Below are 15,903 nucleotides of genomic sequence, written 5' to 3' on the forward strand. Positions count from 1 at the left end.
ACAGACACACAAGTCTCTTCTGCAGGAGAATCTTGGGAATGATCCAGAGGGAAGGACCCGTCTGGCCCCCTTTGGACAGTCTTGACGCCTGACTCAGACCACTTAGGGATCCTCCTTCTGCCCCCCGTGTCTCTCTCCTCTGAAATGGCCACACTGATAGTCATGAACTGCCGAGCTCCTGAGCCGCAGTTGGTTAATAAGGCTCCATTGGGACAGCTGTGTCCAGGGGTGCCTGGGTGGCTCAGTTGGTTTTTGGGTGTCTGACTTCAGCTCAGGTTGTGATCTCGCGGTCCGTGAGTTCGAGCCCCGCGTCGGGCTCTGTGCTGACAGCCTGGAGCCTGGAGTCTGCTTCGGATTCTGTGTCTCCCTCTCTCTCTGCCCCTCCTCCACTCACGCTCTGCCTCGCTCTCAAGAATAAATAAACATTAAAATATATATATATTTATTTAAAAATTATATATATAATACATATATATATTATATATAATATATGTATAATACATATTATATATAATATATAATATTTATATATTTATATATATATATATAATATATAATATTTATATATATATATATATAAATGGGGTGGGGTCGTTGGGGTAGGGAGAGACCACTAACTTGTTGGTTGGTTCCCAAATTTGGTATGAATAGACTGTCAAATTATAATGTTCTTACTTTTCATTTAATCACAAAAGAAAAGGATTTTAACACTTGTTTTGAAAGAAGTAAAGAGGATAGAATGAGAAACAGTCCTTCTCAATATCAACTAGAGATAAAGATTGAGCTAGGGGTAGCTTTGGGGGGGAAACGACTGAAAGGGACACCAAAAATATAATATTTATATATTATATATAATATGTATATTATATATAATATATATTTATATATTATATATAATATGTATATTATATATAATATATATATATATTATATATAATATGTATAATATTTATAATATATATTATATATTATATATAATAATATATATAATATATAATATATAATATTTATATATTATATATAATATATATTTATATATTATAATATATTATAATAATATATATAACTATATATTTATAAAATATTTATATATATAAAATATATATTTATATATTTATAAAATATATATTTATATATAAAATATGAATATAAAAATATATAATATATTATATATATTATTTTATATATTATATATATATAATATATATATGCCTCCCCCTCCCCCAACCTTCTGACCTCACCTGTGTGGTTGCTCTGTCATGTGCCTTCAGTTACAGTAAAGGCGATGGAAAAACCTCTCTTCCCACCGAGTCCCGTCCCCAAGATGTCCTCTGAACAGGCCAAGGAAAGCCCAAGACAAGACCCGGGCCTGCCCTCAGCTGACCAGGGGAAGGAAGGCCTGGGGTCGTTGGACTGCTGCCATGTTGGTGCCTCCCAGTGTCCAGACACAGAGCTGAAGGGCATCATGGCCCCGCTGCCCGGCCAGGCTCCTGCTAGACAGCCTCCTACGGTCCCAACAAACTGTAATCGATCTGTTTCTCAGTCACACCTGTATCACCGCGGAAGCAGCAATCTTCCTCAAATTGCTCACGGAAATTCCTTCTGCTACATTTTTGCAGGATTATTATTATTACAACTTAGCATTGACATAACATTTTATATTTGCAGTGTGCATTATAGCCTGCACATTAGCTATTATTAGGGAGAGCTAAACAGAAGCACAATGCGGTGTCTATTTCCATCTTTGTGTGAGGCCGGTGGAATAAGGGTAATTTGGAGAGTGCAGGTAAGCTAGATCCTGTTATTATAATGGCTTAAATTCGAGTCTGGAGGCACAACCCACAGCTGGCAAAAAAACCAGGAAAATCAGGAAAAAAGCCCCGTCTGTCTCCCCTTCCACACAGCTCATCCTCCCCAAGGGGTCTGCGCCCCGGAGCAGCAGCCACAAGGTGCTGCGGGGTGCAGACACCACGGAGAATTCACATCATGCCTTCCTGCTTTGCCACCGACCTTATTCTCCTCTGATGCCACCCCCAGCTTCCCCCATCGTCCCCAGGGCAAAATGAGTGGAGAGGCTTGCCCACTCCTTTCAACAGCAGGATAAGCCTGCAATTTAAAGTACTGTTGAAGGATGCTGGGTGGGGGTGAGGGACGCCTTTCAAGGACTCGGGCGAGCACAGATCAAGACCCAGCAGTCTCCGGGAAAGGGTGGCCAGACTGCCAGGGCAGGATGAGGGGGAAGGAGGGGAGAGGGGGTTGGGTTGTTGGAGTCCCAAACCCAGGCAGCAGGGCTACCGAGAGGGGCATTTCTCCCCTCAACTCCAGCTCTCCCCCCCCCCGCCCCCCTTTACTTTTTTTGATCAGATGTCAGTTTTCTTTTTCATTTTCAATGTTGACCTCCAAGAGTCAGGACTACCTCTTTTCTACCTTCTGAAGGCTTTAGAGATTCCTTTTCAGAGCAGACTCAGACCAAGATAAATCTCACAACGACACAGGTTTCGGGGGCGTGGGAACGCCTCCCCCGGCCATGGCCGCCACCCTTGCACACAGAGCGCCCCCCTTGGGTACAACTCTGCACCACTGGCTTTTAGCTCTGGGCCGCTGCACCCTGCGTAGCGGTTGGTCTTGTCCAACCAGAGAAGCCTGAATCACAACCTCTCCCCTGAAGGAATTCCTCGTCTCATTTCTCATTTCCTCACCTGCCTGCGGCTGCGGCGTAAGGACCTCACCTCCTTCCCCCACTAACTTGCGGATTCCTTGGTCATTTCTCATTTTCTTCAAGACACCTTCCCCTCAAGAAGTGGGGATTTCCTGCTCCTACTAACACCTCCCCAGACACACACACACACACACACACACACACACACACACTCTTGAACTGGTGGTTTCCACCACATAAAACACATCCACACTCGGAAATGTGAAGAGAAGCTCAGCCCGAACCTCAACATTCTCAGATGTAGGCACCATCTTTTGCAAGGAATAGCAACTTTTCCCACAGTTTTTTTTTTTTTGTTTTGTTTTGTTTTTTTTTTTAATCTTAGCACACACATCATATACTTGGGGCAACAAAGAGGAGTTGCACAGAAAACGCTTTTCTCCCCTCAGTTTTTTGTGCTTTATATAAACGTTAACTATCCAGTCTGCTAAGAGAGAACCAAGACTTTGCTCTCAAGCCTTTTTTGGGGGTGGGGGGGCCGGGGGGGAAGGGGTGGGTGGGGACTGTGCTTGGGCTGCCCGTGAAGTCTCATCCTCTCCACTCTCCTGGTCACCAGTGTTGAGACTGATTGATGCGCACGTATTTGTGCCTGGCATTAGGGCAGAAAGAATTCCTGTCCTCTCTAAGTACGTAACCACAGTAGAACCACATCGGTATGAATAACTGAGGCCAGTATTCCTCCAAGTTTCCTCCACCCGCAGCCCTCATTTGTTCCACTTTGGTATCTTAAAGGGGAATTCTTGGAGCTATCCCATCCCAGACCCTCTGAATCTGAGGGTCTGGAATGGGGTCTGAGGATGTGCCTTTCAACGACCATCCAGGGCGGGCTGAACGCATGCCAAAGTTTTAGAGCCGCTTCCCTGGCCCGTAGGGACCGGATCCCCGTTCCTTCGTAACTTTCTTCCAGTCTTACATTTCTTTCGTCATTTTTTTTTGACACCTGCTTTCTCTCAGCCTTTTCTGGCAGCTTTTCTGTTCTTAAAAGGACCTTCTCGTGTCCAGCTTTTACCCTCCAACATGGCCGCCGAGGCCTCTCCGCCATCTGCCTTGCCTTCTCGCATTTCATCAATCTATCCACCTGTTCCTCTCTGAACGCTACTTACTGCCTCTCCCGTGATGATATTGTGACTGAATGCTTTCATAAATCCTCCCGGCAGTGTCTCCAAAACACATTTTTCTGATCTACTGGATGTTGTTGCGTATTCGTTTTCTTCGCAGCCATATTTCTGGAGAAAGTGCCTGCCACAGCAGGTCCGTGGCTTGCGCCCCGGAGAGGCCCAGCCCAACCTCTGTGCCCGGTGGGAACTAATGACCCTTGGCCAGGGGTCCTGACACCAGCTTCTTACTGAGGAGAGGGGGCCCATCCCTGCTTGTCTCTAACCACTGATGGATGAGAAAACAGTTCCTGGCTATTCTCCTAGAGTCTGAGAAAAGCAGAGACTCTGTACTTGGCCTTCCCCACGTTTTTCTGCATCAGACTACCCTCATTTTTTTTTTTGTCTTTCCTCCCAAACAACCCTTTTCCGATTAGCCAGAGGATGTTTCACATGTTCCTCACGCAGCTATGACGAGGGGGGGGTTCTCCACCAGTGTCACGCATGCCACGCTTAAACCAATAAACTAGCTCCCTTTCATTTCTTCTTTCTCTGGTCCTTGGTGATTTGCCATGTCAGTCACTTCCTTTCCCCTAAACATTTTTATCTTTTACTTCATTTTCTTACCTTAAAATTTGTTATGCTTATTTATTGTTTGAGAGAGAGAGGGAGAGCGCGAGAGAGCGAGCAAGCCAGGGAGGGGCAGAGAGAGGGACAGAAAGAAATCCCAAGCAGGCTCCGCGCTGTCAGCCCAGAGCCCGACTTGGGGTTCAAACTCGCAAACTGTGAGATCATGGCCAGAGCTGAAACCGAGTGCCGGGCACTTAACCGACAGAGCTGCCCCGGTGCCCCACCTTTTACTTCATGTTCATTTTCTTCTCATCCTTTATTACCTTACCTCAACCTGTTTCTTCTCCCCGTTCTTTCTATTATTGACGGACATCAGTCCCCATGTCATGTGCCAGTGGTTTTCAAGCCTTTGTGCGGCAGAAATACCTGAGGACTATTTCATAACTCACGTGAGTGGGCATTAACTCCCAGCCGTTGCCAGGAAAGCTTCCCAGCTCTTTCTCACGCGGAGCCAGGGCTGTGAATCACTCATCTACACCTTCTGTCACTGCTCACCGGTATCAGTCTTCCACGTTGCCATAGTACCAGGTATTTGCAAAGTGCCACGGAGCCCCTTCCTCGGTCATTTCTTACGACCTCAAGTAAACTCTCTTAAGATGAGCCGCACATTACTATCGAGAAGGCTGGGGCTTGGAAGAGACACATTGTTTGCCAAGCCACTCCAGAAACAAAACTCAGCTACTTCCAGAGGCCTCTAACTTCATCTGGCTCGAAGTTATTTCTTTATTATGTTCAGTGTCTCTAAACGCTTCCAGGAATACCGGTTCTCACTCGTCTATCCACTTCCTTAGAGCCTTTCTAATGATTTTGCCACCCAAAGGACCCCCTCATCAAATGAGTGTCAGGGTGAACTTGGCCTTCCTTAGGCCCAGAGAATAGGAAGGAAGGAAATGTGGAAGGAAGCCTTCCAAAACCGTATTTTCAGAACCCTTGATTTCCCCTCCCTTAAGATGGCTCTAGTTCACATTCTTAACGTTTATTTATTTTTGAGACAGAGAGAGACAGAGGATGGACAGGGGAGGGGCAGAGAGAGAGGGAGACACGGAAACTGAAACGGGCTCCAGGCTCTGAGCTGCCGGCACAGAGCCCGACACGGGGCTCGAACTCACGGACCGCGAGATCATGACCTGAGCCGAAGCCGGACGCTTAACCGACTGAGCCACCCAGGCACCCCTAGTTCACATTCTTCAACGGGACACATCTTCTCATTACTGCTTTCACCCCCAGAGCTTGAGTGCTACAAAAGCCTGCTTCAACAAACCCCACATTCATCTTCCCCGAGTCCTTGGGCAGGGAAAAGTGCACGGATTTTAAAAACTGTCTAGATGGCTAAATTATAGCAATTTTTCTCTGGGAGAGAGTTGTTCAGATATTAAAACCTTCTATGTACTGAGTGTGATAATCTTTCTCACATTCCCACAAAAAAAAAAAAAAAAAAGAGCAGTTTTTGCTTTGCTCATTAAAATGATTTGTTTTTGGTTTTTGATGAGTGTAATTTCTCAGGTAGCAATGTTTCATTCTTACTAGCAACTCCTTAAAAACCCTCTGCAAGTGCGGAAGCCCCAGTTAAGCACTATTAATCAAATGCTAAATGCTTTTAAACAGCTCTACCCCCTTTTTTCTAATTGAGAAATAGAGCTGTTTTGGCAAGTTTATGGGGTGACCTTGATTGAATTAAAGAGGTCAGGGATGGAACAGACTTCAAACTCATATTCAATGATTTTAAAGAAATGACTTCCCTCCAATTAAGCAGGAATTAGCATGAAATATTTTGTTTCCGAAAGGTTAAAGGAATTCCTCTGAGAAACCAGCTCTCTTGTTGCCTGTTCTTTATTGAACACGAGAGAGAAGGCGCCACGGATAGTTTCAGAGAAAGTGCTTTGTTAACATGGTGCTGATGAGCTGGCATCGATGATAACATTCCTTAGAGTCACAAATGCTGTATCGAAGGGGCAAAAAGTCCAATTTAAGTTTTAATTTCTGTTTCAAAAGCCCAAAGACCCAACAACTTCCAATGACTAAGAAAAATCAAGTTACATTTTCCATCTGCGTTAATTTCAACCTAGTTCTAGGGGCAAAGTTTCACATATTACTTTATTTCTTTGCTGTTCCTCATTTCAGTTCCATCCCTAACCTTGCCATAGTCTCCCACCTTTTAATGGTCTGAAGGGACAGGTTCTTCTCTCTGCTCTAAATAGTAACACACAGAGTTTGTGACACCGAGTTATGGAAGCAGGATTGTCCAGAGGAAGGAGAGGGGACCAGACACGTTGGTGGAGGTTTGGGGACTACAGGGCATTGTTTTTGAGGAGCGTTAGTCCTGAGAAGCACACTGGCCGCGCTCTTTTACGTCCCTGCTCCTGCCAACTTCAGAGAGGCATGGAGACACGGATTACACACAGGAGGGTGGCAGAGGGGGTACTACAGAGGGCAAGAAGGGACTTGAAGGGCACACTCCTCTTCTGAGATTTGGGGCAAGTTAGTAAACCTCCATTAGAGCTCAGGATCCTCATCTGAAAAACATGGTCAGTACTGGGAGGATTAAACAGACAATAGTTGTGGGGTTTTTGTTGTTGTTGTTGTTTTTATTTTTTGGAGGGAGGGGTGGTCCCAAACTGAAGGAAAAAAAAAGCCCTTCAACAGATTAGAAATTAGTTCTTCCTAGTTTTAATTTCCTATCCCTTCATTTCACAAACTCTTGTCTTTGTACCGTGCGACGCCACATGCTGGCCATTCAGAAAGGAAAAGATCTCAAACTAGTCTTTAAGGAACACATGGGGTGGAAGGTCCGCCCGTGTCATGTTTTTACTCTTCTTTGCTTGCAACAAAGTACAGCCTTCTCCAGGGAGAAGATGGAGTTCTGAGGCATAGATTTATACAACCTCTTTTCAGATCATCTCAGCCCCCACGGTTCCTTAGGTCAGGGTGTACCTGCTCGCATGGGCTATAACTCCTGAGGGTCCAGGGGGCCGTGAGCCAGTGCTATTCCAAGAAAGGAGAACTCTGATGATGTGCTGCTAGGATTCTTCACAGCACACAAGCAACGCTCTCAGATCAAAGACCGAGTCTTGATTAGTCTTACAAGACTTTGTGTGCTAATTTCTCTCCTTAATCTGGTACTTCGAGACAAGTGGTCTCGTGGTCCCGTACACGGCATTAAGAATTCTGTGAATATTTGTTTTAATTTTATCACCGCTTTGTAGTATGACATTGCTTGGCACATTGCATGGTAGCAAAGAGCTAAGGACAGAGAAATGGATAACTTTAGGGTGCTCGGGTCACATAAACTATCCTAGAAAAGCGTGGGATGGCAGGTGGAGACAATTCCTGAGAAATGGACTGGTAAATCACTAAAAGAAGAGTAACCTACCTCTACAAGATTTGCCAAATACGTGTTGTCACTGAAGTTGTGTCTGAACGCTTGTAATTACAAAAACCTGAAACTTGCAGAATTTATCTGACATTCCAACTAATTACTGTTAGGGGGGAAACAACAACAACAACAACAACACATTTTTCTCATTAAATTAAAACATGGGTTGGGCGGGGAGAGGGCATAATACTTGTAAGATCTCTCCTGGGTCAAAACTTCCCTGAGACTGTGCATCTCAATAGGATTGGTATTATCGTAGATGCTGTCCCTCTGATCTTTAAGACTTATTGAGAGGTACATCTCATAAAAAAAAAAAAAAAAGCCCCAGGAACAATGAAACAGGGACAGCACTACAATAAGTCCTGAAATTAGATGGTCAACAAACTGGTGATCTTCTCATATGCTCTCCCAGACCCTAGGGATGCAAAGGATATATGGGATGAGATGGGGAATAAAAGGGCTAATATTGTGGTTCAGATCATTCCAGACTGACCATCAAGACCGTGCCTGTGTTTTGAGAAGTACCTTGATTTTTCTCTTTACTTTTCTGGAGAGCTGGGGAGTGGAAAACACGAGTTGTGACAGGGTGTAGGGTTTGCCAAAGGAAATGCGTGATGGCACGGCTCTTTCCCCGTGCACTTCACCTCTTCAAAGCATTTCTTCTTCTTGCCTAAAGCCATAGAACAGATTGCTTTTGAGGAAATAAATATCACTCAACTAGAAAAGAGACTGTGCCAATTTCCTGAGTATTTTTAAAAACTGGCATTTCTGTTGGAATGGGCCTAAAAACAGTTTGCTGGATGCTCTGCCGATGTTGAAGTCAACCTCTTTCTAGTCAAAAATACAGAAAATAATGGGGAGACTAAACACGAGCCCCAGTCAGCCTTGTCTGGATTAACATTTTAAGGTAATACACTCTCCAGTCTACCTTTGCCTCCAAATGGCATCATGGCGCCACGCACGTCACAGGCTTTCAAAATCCTTAGTTGATTTTATTTGGTTACAGCCTCTTATGAAGCCACTTAAAGCATTTGGGGGAGATTCTGGAGCTTTACTCCATCAAATTTAGTGGTGCCTTGTGAAGGTCATTAACCAGGAAAGAAGGAATGTAGCACTGAGCTCTAGACTGTCCACTTGCTATCTTGGGGAACTAACATAACTTCTCAACATGTGACTGCATCTTCCTGTCTGTGAAAACAGAAAGGGGTTGTGCAAGATGATTTCTAAGGGTCTCTTCCACATCTGAAGAGACTCATCATTACCATTCCTGGCAGGTAAGAATTCAACAGCAGAATTCAAAAGCAGAATTCAACAGAATTCAACAGCACATGTCTGCCCGGTTTAGAACTTGAATTATTTCTTGACTCTTAATCTAAGAGCTATACAAATATGATCAGTCCTTGAAACAGGAAATTGTAAGACAATGGGGTCTGGAAATTAAATGTGGAAATTCCCTAATGTAAAGCAAAAGGAGGCAACTCAATAAGTTTCCATTATCTGACACTGGTTACTACTTTTAATTTTCTTGTTTGACTGGAAATGGCTAGGTATTCCCCAATCAATGTGAATTTTATCACACGTTCTCCGAGGTAATTTAAAAATTAATACTTACTACTTATTAGTTTAATTATTAAAATAATACATGTATATACTGTGGAAATTTCTGAGATGCAAAGAGAAGAAAACAAAAATCACCTATAATCACACCGCCCAGAAATAATCGCTGAATATTTTGACCCATATCCTTACATATTTTCCCTAACATACAAGTTATGAATGTAACACATATACAAACCACATGATCCGTACATTGATTTGTAACTGATTTTATCACTTAGCAATACACTGAGAATCTCTCATGCCATTATATAGGCTTCCAGAATATGATCTTTCTCAAGGCTGTTTATGGATATATAATTCATTAACCAATATCCCAGTGTTAGATATTTACCTGTTTCTAAAGTGATTCGATAACTGAAAATTTAGGTAACTGCATTGTCAATGGCCCATTTGCCTTAAGTGGAAAGCAAGGGCCTCTGGGACACAGCGAGCGGCTCTGGAAGTCATGGTGGGCTCATTAAGAACCTGCAACACCCGAAGCACTATGATGAATACACTCTGTCTTGCAACTTCTGCTCTAGAAATGATTCTTCCTACTTCTCTGCTACTGACGGGGAGTCTAAAATAAAGTTCCCTTTCCCTAGCCTCTTCCCAGAAGGCTTCACACGCTGTGTCCTGAAAACTGGGGGGAAGAGTGGCTGAGCCCTTAGTCCCTCTCTGGTGTCAAGGACGTTCACCCAAATAAAAGAGTTTCTAAGCCACTTGGACATGGGAGAGCTTACTATAATAATAATTTCCAAACTTGCTATAAACTTCAAAGCCCAGGGATTCTAAGTGTAAGCATCATATCATGCAGGGGGAGTTTCCAAGACAGGAAGAAAGTAATTACTTCTTTCAATTACTTTTTTCGGTAGCTATGTGGCACTCTGCTGTGCACGGATACCCGGAATTCTATAGGACTTTGTCTTGTCCTCACTTATCGTATTTATACAGTAGTCTTAGTATCGTCAGGTCTCTGATTAGTGAAGCTTATGGGCGACAGTGTTAGCAGTCAAGGTACAATAACCGTGTCACCAAGTGTGTTTTGATGAACAAAGCAGAATGAACACACGGAAGAATTAGGACAATGATGTTCATAAACAGTACATCAGTGCTAAGAAGTTGGTAATAGCATATGTTTTAATATAGTCTGGTATTGATTCTTTTGGCCAATGTCCCACCTTAACAGTGTTATAGTCACATTTTAAGATTTTAGATGGAGAGGTACAGAAGAAAATCAATAGATACTATCTTTCCACTACCAACCAGCCACATATCTATAGCCTCTCTGCCATACTCACATTTAAGAGATCTAAAAGATGCTTTGGGGACGACTGGTCCAGTTATCAGGCTTCTAATAACCTCAGGAATCCACTCTGACTACCTCAAAGATTATAGCTTCAACTCCCAGCGATTCACGAAAAAAGAGCCTATGATCCAGAAGAGATACGTGCTCATTCTCTGTTTTCTCTTTCATTAACATATAAAAAGGAAGCTTAAAAAAACACTCACTTGTTACACAAGAACTGTCTGAAAACAAAATCATACAGAATTATTGTTTCTGAACCCTAAAAACATATAGCAAAGTGCTTATGTAGTTAAGCTGTGGAGAAGAAAAACGATTAGAAGCGAAACTATCTTTTGTAGTATTAAAACTAACAGTTTTCTTCTTTCCTTATTCTTAATCATTAGATTTTCCAAAATGACCAAGCATTATCTTTATATGAAAAACAGCTTTTATTTTTAAAACGTTACATGCTGCTGGAGGGCAATGAGCTGATCTACTGAAAGTATTTTCTATCTACTAAAAGTATTTCTAGGATTCACCAACTAGAATCACTCGATTCTAACTGACACTTGACAAAAGTCAGTGTCGAAGAGGATAATCCTTATTTCATAATCAGAAACTCCCACTTATTATTTACAAGGGAAAAGGAACAATTAGGAATAAACACTACTAAGGAATTCTTCCTTATGTTTAGGAAAGAAAAACAAAAACTTACAAACTTACCCAGATCCTGTCATCTAAAGTCCCTCAAAAATATTCTGATTTTTTCCAGAAGTTGTGCAAACCACACTTAAATCCCAACAACACTGTGTTAATTTTGCTCAAATGCAAGCTGAAAACATATTTTAACATCCTGTCAGAATGAGATACTAAGAGTGTCGATAAAATGACACTAAAATAAATGTAAATTTAGACTGTGGTTACAAGTGGCTGCCTGAGTCTGGGAAGATGTTAGGTTGCTATAGTATTTTCCATAGCAACTTTGAGTCTTATTACATAAATATTCCCTCAGTGTCCTTACAGCCTACTAAGAAAACTGGATTAAATCTACTCTCCTATGTAATGATCCTGCCTCAAACTTTATCAGAATGAAATGCCCAGAAAACATAATAAACCGTAATCTAGATCATGGCGCTTTGGCAGGTGCAAGGCGTCAGGGGACCACGGGCTGTGCGTGAGTAGCTGTGCTGTGACCTCATCCCGTGCACGGGCCACTTGTCTACGCTCTTCTCAGGTCAAGGTCTCTGCAGTTCTCCCTTTCTGAGGATGGGCTGTTAACTTCCTCCCTTTTCTCCTCTGATGTCACCAAGCTCCCGGGGCCTCCCGTCACTAGGCAAGAAGCTAGGGTTTCACAGAGCCTCAGCCTGTTCTGCAAAAGCAGCTGGGACCCTGTGCTGGGCTGTCACAGCAGGAAACTGGCTCCAAGCCAGTGTTGACCAGGAATACAAACTGTTCGAGATCCTCAGCGAGGGCTCAACTGGGTTTTGTGGGGGTGCAGCACAGTTGCAGGGTTAGAGTATCTGACAAAATCTGCGGTCTCCTAGACACAACGCAATTTCAGCAGAACCAATCAATTTTTACACTAAATGCACGATTATGGAGAATGTGTGCATATGTGAGAGAGATGTCAGGAATATGGCATTATCAGGTACTACACAAAAATAAGATTAATAAGGGGCTAAGCTTAAAAAGAGCTGAGGCTCCAAATGTTACTTTGTAGGACAGATAAACAGTCTGGTTGGACCAGAGTGCTTCCATGACAAAAGAATCCTATGCTAGAGGATCAATTTAATAGCATCCGTCTCTTGCATTTAAAAGGTAAGGCAATTTACAAAAATAATTATTTCTATGCTTTTTAAAACCATGTCCTTTATGAAAGGGAAGCTGTAAGCGCACACGAGATGAGGGAACTGAAAATTCTACCTGAAATAAGCATTGGCTTGACTTCCTTTGGTAAGATTAGCAAGATTTGAAAAAGGACGGGGTGGGAGGGTAGCAAAAGCCTTGGCTCCTTGAGAATGAAGCTCTATTTCCAGAGTTCAGAAATGAAACAGCCTGCTCAGCCCACATCAGAAGGTGCATTTCATCATCTTTCAGCCATATTAGTTTTAATTAATCACATTTCTTTGTTTGGCACTTGGATTCCCAGAAGACATTCTTCTGTGGATGAAAACAAGACGCTCGTCTTCAACTCAGTGGTCGCGGATGGACACACACCGCCGCTGTTTCTCCTTCGGGTTGTCATCACATGTGAACACAAAAGTCTGCGAACACATTGTCCTTCCTTGCTTCCTCTCACCACTGGTGCACCTGCCCTGGGGGTCTGCTCGTGCAGGGATCTCGGCGTGGCTGTGGCCTCACTGGGTCAGTTCACTTTTCACTTCTGAGTGCTCTCGTCCCTCTGCGGAGTTCTGAGCAACTCCTGAGTGAGCCTGCTTAGATCACATGCAGTGTTTCCTAAAACCTTCTACTAGCTGCCAGTGACGTGGCCCCCTTCGGCTGGCCCCCTGCAGGATCCTTCTCTGGCATCCTTCCTTCTGTGCCCAGGCTGGTGCTGGGGGAGGGGGGTAGCACTAATCCTCTTCTCAGGTTTGTGACAAACTGTAATCTGTTGGGCATCCTAAATGTCTTTCAAAAGCACTCTCGTGTAGGAATTAATCAGGAAAACCACGAAGGCAGTCCTGGTGTTCAAAGAGATCAAGGGAATAGCCAGAGAGAGCGCCTTCTTGTTGTTAATTTCTTTAACCTCAAGCTGCCAGCTACATATGAAACTATTCAGACACACTGAATACTGCTAGGTCCAACTGAATTTGATTGTGAGTCTCTAATTTGATTCAATTAGCTGAAAGATTTTCGGAATCCTTGCTGGATGTGTTATTGAAATTAAAAGAATAAATCTGTACCTACATGTGGAAAGTTTCCATGGCAAATCGACAACTAGAAAACACCTTTCATAATTAAAAGAGTATTTGCTCCTATGAAGAGCTCAGAGATTAAATGAGGTGTAATTACAATCCAAGAACATTTGTTTGCGCATTATGAAATGTTTTAAGGGTTGTCTATTAAGGAAGGACATTTTAGTTTTATCCTTCTGAAATTTGTCTTCAATGTACAATCTACACTCATCAGATACTGGATGAGGTGCAAACACTGGATAGAGGTATTTATTTTGGTTTACATCAAATTTACGGCAATGGCTTTCGAACATATTTGGCATTAGGCTTTTAGGCATTTAGCCACTGTACTTTTTAACTTAAAATGTATATTTCTTCTCTTCAAAAAGCACCTCACACTCTTGAGGGCAGGGTAAACTGTGCCTAGCCCTCTCCATACTGCCCCCCCCCCCCTACCAGGTCCACAGTGTCTGGAGAAGAAGAAGGGCTTGACAAATATTTGTTGATAATTAGAATGATGCTGAGTGTCCACTCTCCGGGCCACAGCCTATTCAGCACGTGGCACTGGATTTTGAACGCATAAAAGTTGTGAACATTTTGAGAAGTGAATCATCCTCGTTTGAACAAGCTTCTTAAGGCTTTCCGTTTAGAGCAAATGTTCTCAGGGTTACCATGTTCCCATCAACTTCTGGGACAAAGGCATCAAAAACAAAGACCAGAAGAAGAAGGGGCATGTGCAACTGAAGTCAACACAATTCACTTACTTGGTGAAAGGCCCAGAGCCGGGTGCCCTAGGTGACGACGACAAGCGGAGGTCAGTTACTGAGCACTTACTATGTGCTCAACGCTGTTGGTGCGGTCGGGAGGGCTTTCCATGCACCGACTCCACAGTACTATGGCTAACTGAGTTCTGCCACACGAGGCCTTACACTCTGGACAGATTTCCTCTTTTCTTCCCTTTGTTCCCTGTGCACTCCTGCCCCACCCCTACTGCCAACCTGGAGGAAGGAGGAGGAAGCAGCAGCAATAGATATGGCTTTTAAAGTGGGGCTTAATTCCAGTAAAAGGCAGACGATGCAGCAGTAAATTTGAATTTTTATCAGAAATCATCTTCACAGGCTTTGGAGCCGGATGCCAATCTTCTTGAATGAATGCTTCAATAAATCTGTCTTGATTTTCAAATTTATTAACAAAACTCATTTTCATTTTTATCAGCATCTTAGTTTTGCTCCAGCGGCTCTGTTTCCCCTTTAGGAGGTAACTGATAAGGAGGAACAGTGAACTGCCTGCCCAGCATTATATGGCAGTTATGGCAGGACTGGGGAACCCTAGCCAACGACACGTTGTAAGTTATTACAGGTGGTAAAAAGCAAAAGTACAATGAAATATTCTGCACAACCAGAAGAGCAGAGATATGCCAAAAACACTGATTTAAAAAAAATTAAACGGAAGATATAAGCCCAAACATAATAAATTGTATCCTTTCTAGAAACCAAGGAAAGTCAATTCTCTCCGTCTCCCCTTCAGAAATAAAATCTGTGCAGGTTGGCGTGGGCTCTAGGAGGAGGTGAGGAGCAGAGAGGTCCTGGTGCATCGGCCTCACGCAACTTGGCAGGTGAGCCTCTCCACAGTCCTCTTGGACAGGAGGAGGCTCCACGAAGGATGCCCTCCTCTGGAATTTCCAAGAAGTCTTGGGTCACCCACTGCCCAGGAGGTTGGAGGCAGAAGCTCCCTGTTTCGGCAGAAAGCAAAAGGGCAAGGGATTCTTTAAAGAATAGACAGATTTACTGCTAGGTCAGCCCTTAGCAACTTCCATCAGTGAATTGAGCCTTTTGAGATGCCTGCTCCTGGGTGACTGACAGATGCAAATTTGCACCTGCAATGAATGCAGAGAGTCTCGGATGACACACCACTGAAAGGTGTGTTTTCCTGAGGCTGCTGGGCCTGGATCCCTCCCCTCCCAGCAGCAGTTTGCAGGGATCCTGCCTGAAGCTTGGTCAAAAGACCAGATGGGAATTCTTGCCGTCAGGCTGTGTCCCTGAATATGCTGGGCTGAAAGGAAAACAGCTGCTAGCCTTTTGGCAGGATCTGCGGGGCCCAGAGGAATAAAAAAGGTTAGTTGCTTTCCTTTTCCTCTAATCAGTCCTGCGCTTTCCCCATAAACCGCACGCCGCGTCCTCTGGTCCATCTCATTCTGAAAAGCACGAAAAAGACTTTGAACTCCTGGGGACCTGGCATCTGAACTCCAGTTTTTCCATCTCTCCCACCAGCACTCGTATAGATCATGCTCTGTGTTGTGTGCATTC

General features: G+C 43.5%; 1 protein-coding gene across 12 annotated transcripts in view; it reads right to left on the reverse strand.

Annotated features, from left to right (window-relative positions):
* Positions 1-15,903, reverse strand: part of ENOX1 (ecto-NOX disulfide-thiol exchanger 1) — a 572,287-nt gene that overhangs the window by 122,530 nt on the left and 433,854 nt on the right. The gene's annotated exons all lie outside the window — the stretch shown is intronic.

This window comes from Panthera pardus, unplaced genomic scaffold (genome assembly GCF_024362965.1).
Source record: "Panthera pardus isolate Hobbes unplaced genomic scaffold, ASM2436296v1 HiC_scaffold_1, whole genome shotgun sequence".
Classification (NCBI taxonomy): domain Eukaryota; kingdom Metazoa; phylum Chordata; class Mammalia; order Carnivora; family Felidae; genus Panthera; species Panthera pardus.